This window comes from Micropterus dolomieu, linkage group LG09 (genome assembly GCF_021292245.1).
Source record: "Micropterus dolomieu isolate WLL.071019.BEF.003 ecotype Adirondacks linkage group LG09, ASM2129224v1, whole genome shotgun sequence".
NCBI lineage: Eukaryota > Metazoa > Chordata > Actinopteri > Centrarchiformes > Centrarchidae > Micropterus > Micropterus dolomieu.
This window is the reverse complement of record NC_060158.1, coordinates 3282932-3293628: the sequence shown is the minus strand read 5'-3', so window position 1 is coordinate 3293628 and position 10697 is coordinate 3282932. Positions and strand designations below refer to the sequence as shown.

The 10697-nt window shown below is 43.1% G+C and overlaps 2 protein-coding genes across 2 annotated transcripts in view; one reads left to right on the top strand and one right to left on the bottom strand.

The window, feature by feature from the left end:
- mllt11 (MLLT11 transcription factor 7 cofactor) overlaps positions 1 to 1733 on the bottom strand; it is a 4424-nt gene extending 2691 nt beyond the window's left edge. The window contains exon 1 of the mRNA XM_046058917.1: positions 1599 to 1733. The gene's annotated coding sequence lies outside the window, so the exon portion shown is untranslated. The remainder of the gene's footprint in view (positions 1 to 1598) is intronic.
- Positions 1734 to 4097: 2364 nt separating this feature from the next.
- Positions 4098 to 10697, top strand: part of cdc42se1 (CDC42 small effector 1) — a 33277-nt gene continuing 26677 nt past the window's right edge. Inside the window, exon 1 of the mRNA XM_046058913.1 lies at positions 4098 to 4213. The gene's annotated coding sequence lies outside the window, so the exon portion shown is untranslated. The remainder of the gene's footprint in view (positions 4214 to 10697) is intronic.

Sequence of the window (10697 nt, the reverse complement as noted above, 5' to 3'; positions counted from 1 at the left end):
GCAGGTTTAAGTCGCCCCCTGCTGGCCGCTAGAGAGGACGCAGGTTTAAGTCGCCCCCTGCTGGCCGCTAGAGAGGACGCAGGTTTAAGTCGCCCCCTGCTGGCCGCTAGAGAGGACGCAGGTTTAAGGCGCCCCCTGCTGGCCGCTAGAGAGGACGCAGGTTTAAGTCGCCCCCTGCTGGCCGCTAGAGAGGACGCAGGTTTAAGGCGCCCCCTGCTGGCCGCTAGAGAGGACGCAGGTTTAAGGCGCCCCCTGCTGGCCGCTAGAGAGGACGCAGGTTTAAGGCGCCCCCTGCTGGCCGCTGGAGAGGACGCAGGTTTAAGTCGCCCCCTGCTGGCCGCTAGAGAGGACGCAGGTTTAATGCTCTTCAGCGTCCAGAGCTTCCTGCTTGGTGTCTACCTTCCTGTGAGGTCATTAAATCTCTGCAGACTGAAAGCAGCGTCGGCTTATTTTAAACCTGTTCTGGTTTTATTTTTACCTCGTCGCTGTTTACAGAGAACAGACTGAACCTTTTACTGTAACACAGGAGCTTCATGCATCAGTAATATGATATGGGAGACAGTAAATAAAGACTCAGTCAAGTTTTGATGAGAAACTAATAAAAAAAAAGATAAGATTTATTTCCATTGAAGCTGTACATTAAATTTAACATAAGAAAACGACTCTGAACTCACTGATTAGATAAATTAATCAATAACAGCTCTCAGATCAGTCTGTCGGTGTCGCTCCTCTGAATCTCAGCTGTAATTTCAACAGCAGATCTTTTCTCTGTCTGACTCCTTTTATAGAGTCGCAAACTCCAAAGGGCCCTGAAAGCCTCTCAGCTGATTTCTATAACCTGTTAATTAACTATGAATCATCCCACAAGACTGATTCACTGATTTCAGATCACTTCAAACTGCAGGTCTGAATAATCGATGTGTTAAAATCAGGTCCTTTTATATTTAACTGTCTGAGTATATTTACTTCCAGGGAGGGGTCCTCCATCAGTGACTCATTTTATATATATATATATATGACTGTATTTATATTCTGCTTATTTCTGTCTAGAACAGAAACTGGGTCATCAGACTGAAATAAACCACTCAGCACTCTCACTGATGATTCCTCTTGGCCACCAAACTACATTCATATTTCTGTCGCTTTTATATTCGGCTGGTTTTCTTCTGGAACAGGCGTGTTGGTCTCGAGGTGTTGCCCCGGCTGCTGATTGGCGTTTCATCGTCATTGTTTTTAATTAAAAAGCGTCACCGCTACCTACATTTTTGCGTCCTGTCCGTTTCTAAATGGACGTTTAAAATCGAAGGATAAATCGATGACTGATCAGGGCTGCATTCGAGGCGTTGGCCCGGTGTTCTGGCTCATCACCAGCCGAAGATGCAGCCGAATAAAACCGGCTTTACACGAGCTCTCCCTGACATTTATCACATGAATGCACCTTAAACACCCAGATTCGGACATTCAGTTTGGTTGCGCGTCGTTTTTTAAAGGATTTAATTAGCAGCAGGTTCCAGTTTCACCGGCTTTTCACGCAGAAAACCGACAGAAATATTTCCTGCAGCCTGAAAATCATCGGATTTAAATAAAACAGCTGTTACCTTCTTGTTTCCGGTGAGAAAATAAAGCTTTCTGTGATTTATCTTCTTTGTTCTGCTGGTTTCTTTTGTTGCAGACGGTTCAGATGCTGCTGCTCTGCTGCTGCAGGTCAGAATGAGCTCTGCGCCTGCGTCAAGCTCACCTGAGTATACACCAAGGCTTCCGTTTATGCATTTCAAAATAAAAGCCATGTTTACGTCCCTCAGTTGAGCTTGTTGGTGATTTTAGTGAACACACTCCAGCAGATTTACATGAGACAAAGAAAAGGTCTTTTCAGAAGTCTTACGGTCTATTTATTCATCTCAGGGTAAACATATATTCACTTTATGTCCCCAGAATTAGCCAGAAAGACACAGCAGGTTTTTATCCTAAAATCACACATTTATTTTGAAATACATGTAAAGTTCCGGTTTGTTCGGTGTGTTTCACACACACACACACACACACACACACACACACACAGCGTACCCAAAAGATGGTCTTATAATAACTATAAGCAAATCAATAATTAAATTACAATCGAATAAACTCGATTTAAAAAATACACAAGTAAATAAAATAAATTTACGTAACATATTTAAATCGATCGATCAGTCGCCTCTTCTGACTCTGGACTCTGACTGGAGACTCGTCTGTACTGACTCGGGACTGGGACTAGAGACTTGCCTGTACTGACTCGGGACTGGGACTAGAGACTCGCCTCTATTGACTTTGGACTGGGACTAGAGACTCGCCTGTACTGACTCAGGACTGGGACTAGAGACTCGCCTGTACTGACTCGAGACTCGGACTGGAGACTCATCTGTGCTGACTCGGGACTCTGACTGGAGACTCGTCCGTACTGACTCGGGACTTGGACTGGAGACTCGTCTGTACTGACTCAGGACTCGGACTGGAGATTTGCCTCTACTGACTTGGGACTTGGACTAGAGACTCGCCTCTATTGACTTTGGACTGGGACTAGAGACTCGCCTGTACTGACTCAGGACTGGGACTAGAGACTCGCCTGTACTGACTCGGGACTGGGACTAGAGACTCGCCTCTATTGACTTTGGACTGGGACTAGAGACTCGCCTGTACTGACTCGGGACTCGGACTGGAGACTCATCTGTGCTGACTCGGGACTCTGACTGGAGACTCGTCCGTACTGACTCGGGACTTGGACTGGAGACTCACCTGTACTGACTCGGGACTGGGACTGGAGACTCGTCTGTACTGACTCGGGACTTGGACTGGAGACTCGTCTGTACTGACTCGGGACTTGGACTGGAGACTCGCCTGTACTGACTTGGGACTTGGACTGGAGACTCGTCTGTACTGACTCGGGACTTGGACTAGAGACTCATCTGTACTGACTAGGGACTGGGACTAGAGACTCGCCTGTACTGACTTGGGACTGGGACTAGAGACTCATCTGTACTGACTAGGGACTGGGACTGGAGACTCGCCTGTACTGACTCGAGACTGGGACTGGAGACTCATCTGTACTGACTAGGGACTGGGACTAGAGACTCGCCTGTACTGACTCGGGACTGGGACTGGAGACTCATCTGTACTGACTAGGGACTGGGACTAGAGACTTGTCTGTACTGACTCGGGACTTGGACTGGAGACTCGCCTCTACTGACTCAGGACTCGGACTGGAGATTTGCCTCTACTGACTTGGGACTTGGACTGGAGACTTGCGTCTACTGACTTGGGTCTCGGACTGGAGACTTGTCTGTACTGACTAGGGACTTGGACTGGAGATTTGCCTCTACTGACTTGGGACTTGGACTGGAGACTTGTCTGTACTGACTAGGGACTTGGACTGGAGATTTGCCTCTACTGACTTGGGTCTCGGACTGGAGACTCGGCTCGGGACTCGAAGGTGTTAGACACAGGGAAAATGGGCAGCGTGAGGATTTGATTTTGACAAGGGACAGATTGTGAATGCTAGATGAGGGGCCCACAGTGAATTACATTTACTCATTTGGCAGACGCTTTTATCCAAAGCAAGTTACATTTGAGGAACAACATTCAAGCATCAGTACAGCGAGAGATCTACACGTTAGTTACCGGTAAGGGCTGGTAGCGCGTACAGCATCAACGGGGTGAACACCTAGGGGAGGTTAGAGGTGTTCTCTGCAGAGGTTTCAGGAGCTTCTTGAAGTTAGAGAGGGACATCCACCATCGTGGGGTCACAAACTACCAATAATCAATTTACTCAGCAAGAGTCTGGAACAAGCTCTGATCAGAGGGTCCCTTCAGCTCCTCGGCCGTGAGCAAAGTAAAAGATGAACAATAAAAAGTCCGGTGATACGTTACCGTGTTGGGTTCTCTGGCACTTGCCAGGTGACGTAAGTCTGTGAGGGTTCAGGGCCACAGATTGCACCACTGAATATAACATCTGTAACGAGCCTGTTGAGTCAGCAGGAGGAGCTGTTTGACTGGAAGTAAACGGGAAGTAAAGGAAGAAGGAAAAGAAGAAAAACTGAAGTCCTTCAGGGAAAGAGAGGGAGGGTGGATGGATTTCCTGGTTGGAGCCACACCTCAGAGAGAGAGAAGCAGACTTATGCTTCATGATCTCAGTCTGAAGCGTTCAGGCGGCCGGCCGGTTGGTTTCTGATCTTCTCTGGTGAGTCTGCTGCTGTTCTTTTTAAAACTGCTCAAACTTTACATCCACATGCAGGAAAACCTCTCTGTGAATTCAGATTCAAAGCTCCTGAACTGTTTTACAGGAAGGTAACAGCTGGAGGGATCAGACTCACATGACTAGAACAAATGTAATTAAAACATTTAGATTTTTAAAGAAAAGGTTTAATTAAAGCACCTTGGGTTGTCTTAATGTGTGTGTTTTATACATTAAGGGATACTTTTTTGAAGCATTTGAACTCTGTCTGGCAGCTCGGGGACACCGGTGTTACACTTTTTTATGTGACCCGTCCTGATTTGTGATTTTAGGGCTTGAAAGGATCTCGAAGTGCGTTTCCTCTCAGTTAAGATTATTCCTAATCAGGTCATAAGATCCAACGGGCCACAGAATAATCTGTAACACCCCAACTTATTTGTAAATCTCTAGATTTTTGTCTTAAAGTAGTTTGAATTTCTTCTTTACATCAACTAAAACTGTGTCAGATAATAAGTTTAATCTCTGTGTGTCCAGAAAAGAGTCACGTCCAGGACGTGGTTAGCATAGCTTAGCACAAAGACTGAAAGCAGGGGGAATCTGCGCGCCTAGCTCTGTCCAAACTGGAAAAGTAAAATTAATCAGCTTCAAATTTAGTCAATTTCAGTCACAGAAACCTTGTTAAGCTCCCAGTAGTGCTAATTCTGTATGATATCCATTATCAACAATGGGGGCAAGTTATGCTAACAATAACCAGAAAGCTAATTTTAATTTAGATTTGGACCAAAAGCAGACAAAAGTCTGGAGAATAAAAGAGAAGGATATTTATTGTAAGGGGAATGTAGATGGAGGGAGCAGAGAAGCAAAGGCAGATGGGAAAAGAGCTTTAATTAATTTTCTAATAACCAAACTTCTGTTGTTGATGTTAAGCTAACGTTTATCAAGCTAATGATATTTAGACATGTTAGCTTGCTAACTTAAAGGTACGCTGGTGGGGTTGTCTTACATTTTACGAAATGCTCTTGTTCTCTGTTTTGTCTAAAGTCAAAAAGTAAAGATGTGTGTGTCCAGTACAGAGATCTATTCAGGACACGGTGATCCTAGCTTAGCACAATGACTGGAAGCAGGGGGAAACTGCTAGCCTAGCTCCATCCATCTAAAGAGGACAAAAGCATCATGTAGGCCTATAGGTGTTTAAAACGTGGGTGCAGATTGTCAGTCAGTAGAAAACTGTAAGGAAAACCTTCTTTGATCCCTGACATCACAGCAGATCAGTCATGTGGAGGTTAAAGGTCAGAGGTCACAGGGTTCAGACAAACACTGATGTGGCCGCTGAGATCAGGAAGAAGTGTTTTAGGAAACTCTCAGCTAAAAATATCCCCGTGCCGCCCCCTTCGCTGCCTGGTTTCCATAGTTTTTCTGAAACATGTTTTCAGTGAGAAGGTCCAGATCTGGAGCCAAATTACAGGTCTGGAGTCAGTTTATAGGAAGAAGCTGCTGGCTGCGGTGATCTGGAGGAAACACTGCAAAGCTCTGTTTCACTGTTCCTGAGTCAGAAACAGGTTTATTGCCAAGTAGGTTTTCACATGTAAGGAATTTGCTTTGGGGGAGATATTTGCCCATTACGCCACATTCAAGTGCTGTTGGAGAAATGTGTGGTAGTTTTGGAAACTCTTAAATTTTGAACAGTGTGTTGGTAAAACAACATTTTACCTCAGTGGTTTACTGTCGTCTGGAAGAAAAATTAAACATTAATGTATCCTTTAAAGCAGCTATAATCGATATTCTTATCGCAACAGTGCTACCCACAGAGCATGGTCACCATCTCTGCAGCCTCTTTTAGATGCTAGCTTTGGTTTTTTGATGCAGGTTTACTTGGACAGGTAAAAGCACAGTGATGGTGACATTTTAAAGATGCTGGCAGGAGGACAGCAGAGCAGAAGAGGTGATGATAGGTGTGACATGTAAAATATGTTGTGAATGAAACAGATCTCAGACTGAGTGGCCCAGTTGTTAGTCTGACCTCCTGACAGATAAACCAGTTAGTGTTGTTTACAGCTGCAGTGTGTTGGTTTAATCAGAGAGAATGTGTGTCATACAAAGACACACACACGGATAGTCTCTGGATGTTTCTGGATAGTTTCTGGATTGTTTGTGGTTGGTTTCTGGATTGTTTGTGGTTGGTTTCTGGATTGTTTGTGGTTGGTTTCTGGATTGTTTGTGGTTAGTTTACGGATTGTTTGTGGTTAGTTTCCGGATTGTCTGTGGTTTCCGGATTGTCTGTGGTTTCCGGATTGTTTGTGGTTTCTGGATTGTTTGTGGTTTCTGGATTGTCTGTGGTTGGTTTCCGGATTGTCTGTGGTTGGTTTCCGGATTGTCTGTGGTTGGTTTCCGGATTGTCTGTGGTTGGTTTCCGGATTGTCTGTGGTTGGTTTCCGGATTGTCTGTGGTTGGTTTCCGGATTGTTTGTGGTTGGTTTCCGGATTGTTTGGGGTTGGTTTCCGGATTGTTTGGGGTTAGTTTGTGGTTAGTTTCTGGATACTTTGGGGTTAGTTTGTGGTTAGTTTCCGGATACTTTGGGGTTAGTTTGTGGTTAGTTTCCGGATAGTCTCTGGATCGTTTCTGGTTAGTTTATGAATCGTTCTCATTGTTTGTGGATTGTTTCTGGTCAGTTGGTTGTTAGTTGACTGGTTAGTTTCTTAGTGTTTCTGGTTTGCTTCTCTTTAGTTTGCTGATGTTTTCGGTTCCCACAGCAGCTCTGACTCGTCTGCGGTGGATCAGGTTTTGCCTCTCTGCAGACAGTTCAGGTCCAGCAGCAGACATGTGTCATCACTCCTCACCTCTCTGAGAGCTGAACGTTCTGCTGAGCTCACCCTTCAAACAAAAACGTGTCTATCAGTTAAATCACTGCAGATGTTTTCGGGACTTTCTCACTGACTCAGAGTTTTGGGATTGAACTCGGTCCACTTGTCTGGATTTATGCTGTACAAGTCTACAAGTCCTCAGTCCTCAGTGTTCACAGCAGCATGTGGCTGCTGGACTCTGACCTCTGTGTTTGTTAGTGTGCAGAGAAGTAGATTTAACCTTCAGCCTTTACAAACACACACACAGCTGCCAAAGCCAATGAAAACACAAATACACTTTTAATACAAAATAATATAATCTGCTTATATTATTAAACGGTTTAGCCTCTTTCTGTTGCTGATGTGAAGTCAATGTGCTGCTGAATATAAACGAGACAGACTACAGCAGCTACTGGTTAGTTTGGATTAGTTAGCTAGTTTGACTGTTTCAGGCTTAAGCAGCTGAAATCATATGCAACACATTCTCACTCCTAGCTCGTCACATATGGACGCATGCTCAGTTAGTTAGTTTTTTAACGCACTGGGAAGCCCCTCAGTAGTTTTTGAACACTAAAAGTAGGTTTAGTATATAAATAACAGAAAGGGTCTGAGTAAAGAGGGGGTGGGGTGGACAGATGGGTCAGAAACTGGATTTTCACCTGTAACTTAAGTCAAGTGAAGTTATTTTGACCCAAAACCTGATCTTTTCCTAAACCTAACCGAACTGCGACATTTCACAACGTTAACCACTAGTTTTTATTTAAAGTCTAACCTGGCATTGCATATTAATCATTGCTAGAGTTGGGAGTGAGAATGTGTGTCATGTTAGACTAATGTAAGTTAAAGGGATAGTTCAACATGTTGGGAAACTGCAGTCACAGTTGTTGCGGAGCTTCCTGAAGACTTGGTATCCTGTCTGAGACCAGAACCTCAACCTGAGCTCACTGACTGGACTTGGCAACCTGCTCTGTACCTTAAGACGCTGCACTAATTTTATAAGCTGTTGCTGTTAAAATCTTTATTTTGGGGTGAACATTTCTTTTCTAAAGCCTGATTAGCAACGTATGTCCTTCCAGCGATAAAGGATGTGACTCCTGATTGTTTTGTGTTTTAAATGAACCATCAGAGGCCGATTGGGTCTCGAACTGCCACTAATGGAAAAGCAGAACTGAGGAGACGTGAAAGACGTTCATTGTGTTAAAACAGGAGAAACCGTTAAGTCGACCGTTAACCAGCCGCAAAGTTTTTCCTTTAAGAGTCTAAATGAAAAGAGCTCATTGTGAAGCTGCTCGCTCTCTCTCCTGTCCTGCTGTAGATAATAGTCTCTCTATCACCCTGACCTACTCTCTCTCTCTCTGTTCCTGGTTAGTTTTATAATAAATTACATGAAATAAAAGGAATATTAGTAGTTTATGGCAGAGCTGGAGGAAGTACTCAAATCTACTACGGTGGAGCTCGTTCTGAACTGTTCAGTATCAGACTGATGATTCTTTTCATTCTGGATCAATCTGCTGATTATTTCCTCCATCGATCGTTTGGTTTGTAAAGATTGTGCCGTCACAGTTACCCAAAGAGACGCCTTCACAATAAGAGCTGCATCTGATGATTAGTTTATATATCTTTTATTTATCTATTAATCAGTTGATTATTTTCTCGATTAATCGATTTGTTTTTTGGTCTATAAAATGTCAGAAAACAGTGAAAAATTGTGATCAGTGTTTCTCAAAGCTCAAGAGGACGTCCTCAAACGTCTTGTTTTGTCCACAATCCAAATATATTCAGTTTACTGTCACAGAGGAGGAAAGAATCAGAGGATTGATTGATTGAACTCCTTTATTGATTGTAAATATAAAAGCGTCGCAGCAAGAGATGCCATCAAAAGGATGAAACACAATAAAGTCAGACGATTTATTTCCATTGTGGTCCTAAATTTAGGCATTTTTTTCTCAAATGACTCTGAGCGATTCATTGAGCAGCTGTAATTACAACTATTACAATCATTCAGAGGAAAAGCAGCTTGAGAGAAGCTGAAACATCGAATGTTTTACAGGAAAAAGTCTTCAGCTTCAACTGACCGATTAATCGACCGATTGTTTCTGCTGTTTAATCTATAATCTAATTCATCATCAGATTTTATAAACTCTTCATGTGTTTTGTGACTAAAGCTGTCAGATAAATGTAGTGAAGTAAAAATATTCCCCTCTGAGATGTGGTGAAGTACAAGTACCTCAAATGTGTACACCATTAGAATAAAGGCAGCACTCAGTGAGCAGCTCTAAACGTCCTCCATGGCTCCTGTTTCTTATCACAGATCGCTGTGTGCTGAACAGGAAGTGACAAGCTGGAACAGGAAGTGAGTGTCTGCGTTTAGAAAGAGGAAGTGAAACGTCTGGCAACTGAAGAGCTGATCAGAAACTTAATTTATCTTTAAGTTTAGATGAAAAATGTAGAAGTGAAAGAGACATGATCAGCCAATCAGACGCTGCGTCTGCAGTGTGTTTACATTTCACTGAAGAAAGAAATGTCTGTGTGAAATCCCTAAAATACCCCCAGCAGCAAAACGCCCCGTGACATCAACAGCAATGAGATGTATTGATAAGATATTAATAAACAGGAATGAATTTGGAAACAAAGACAAACCGGAGCAGAAAATATATAATAACGAGTTTAGTTTCAGTAAAAAGTGACCGAAAACAAAATCAAAGCAGCTGTTTTGTTGTTTGCTCCCCTGATAATGTGAATAATGTGAATAATAAGCAGTTTTTCTATATTTATTGATTACAGACTGCTGACGTATCATCATGACCAACTCCACAAACCTGCCATTTCTCCTAAAGTTACTTCAATAAATATCTTTTATTAATAAGTCGATCAGAATATTTAGAGTTTTATCTTTTGCTTCAGTTATTTTATTTTACCTTTGTTTTACCAGGAAGTCCCACTGAGATCAGAATCAGACCTGTAGCAGCGAGAAGCAGCCGTACAGATAAACACATGTTAAAATACAACCCGACGTGAGAAAATTCACAGCTACTCAAAGGCCTTTCATGAAAAACAACCACATGCCTCCTTCAGCGCATTCTTTATGATGATGCTATGAGTTGATTATACACGTCTCTAATTTGAGATCTTTAGATTGTTCCAGGTCTGTAGTGTGAAGATGCAGTTTTCCTCTTCTGTCAGAAACCGGGGTTCAATGAAAAGCGATAAAACGTAGACTGATGGATAAAAGCAGACAAACGTTTAATAAAGCTTTCTGTCCCTCTCAGCTGATCGTGTGGGTTTCTGTGTGTGACCTCCGGGCCACCGTACGTCTGTCTGAGCGGTGCGTTCACTGTCTGACATCCCAGATCAGGAGTCTGTTTCATCTATAGCGCTGCATCATTATAAAGCTCATGTGTTTTGTGTGCATACATACACACAAAACACACACATATATATATATATATATATATATATATATATATAACTGTAGAAAGTATGAAATGTAAATTAAAATATGAGTACTTCGGTAAACACACTTCCACTGTTAAACTTTCTTTTTCCTCTGAGCTGCTCGACATAATTCAAGTTCATAATTCAAAATTCAAACTTACAGCAGGTCGGACCGGACCATCAGACAGGAAGTGGGGGGGGGGGGGGGGCGCCCC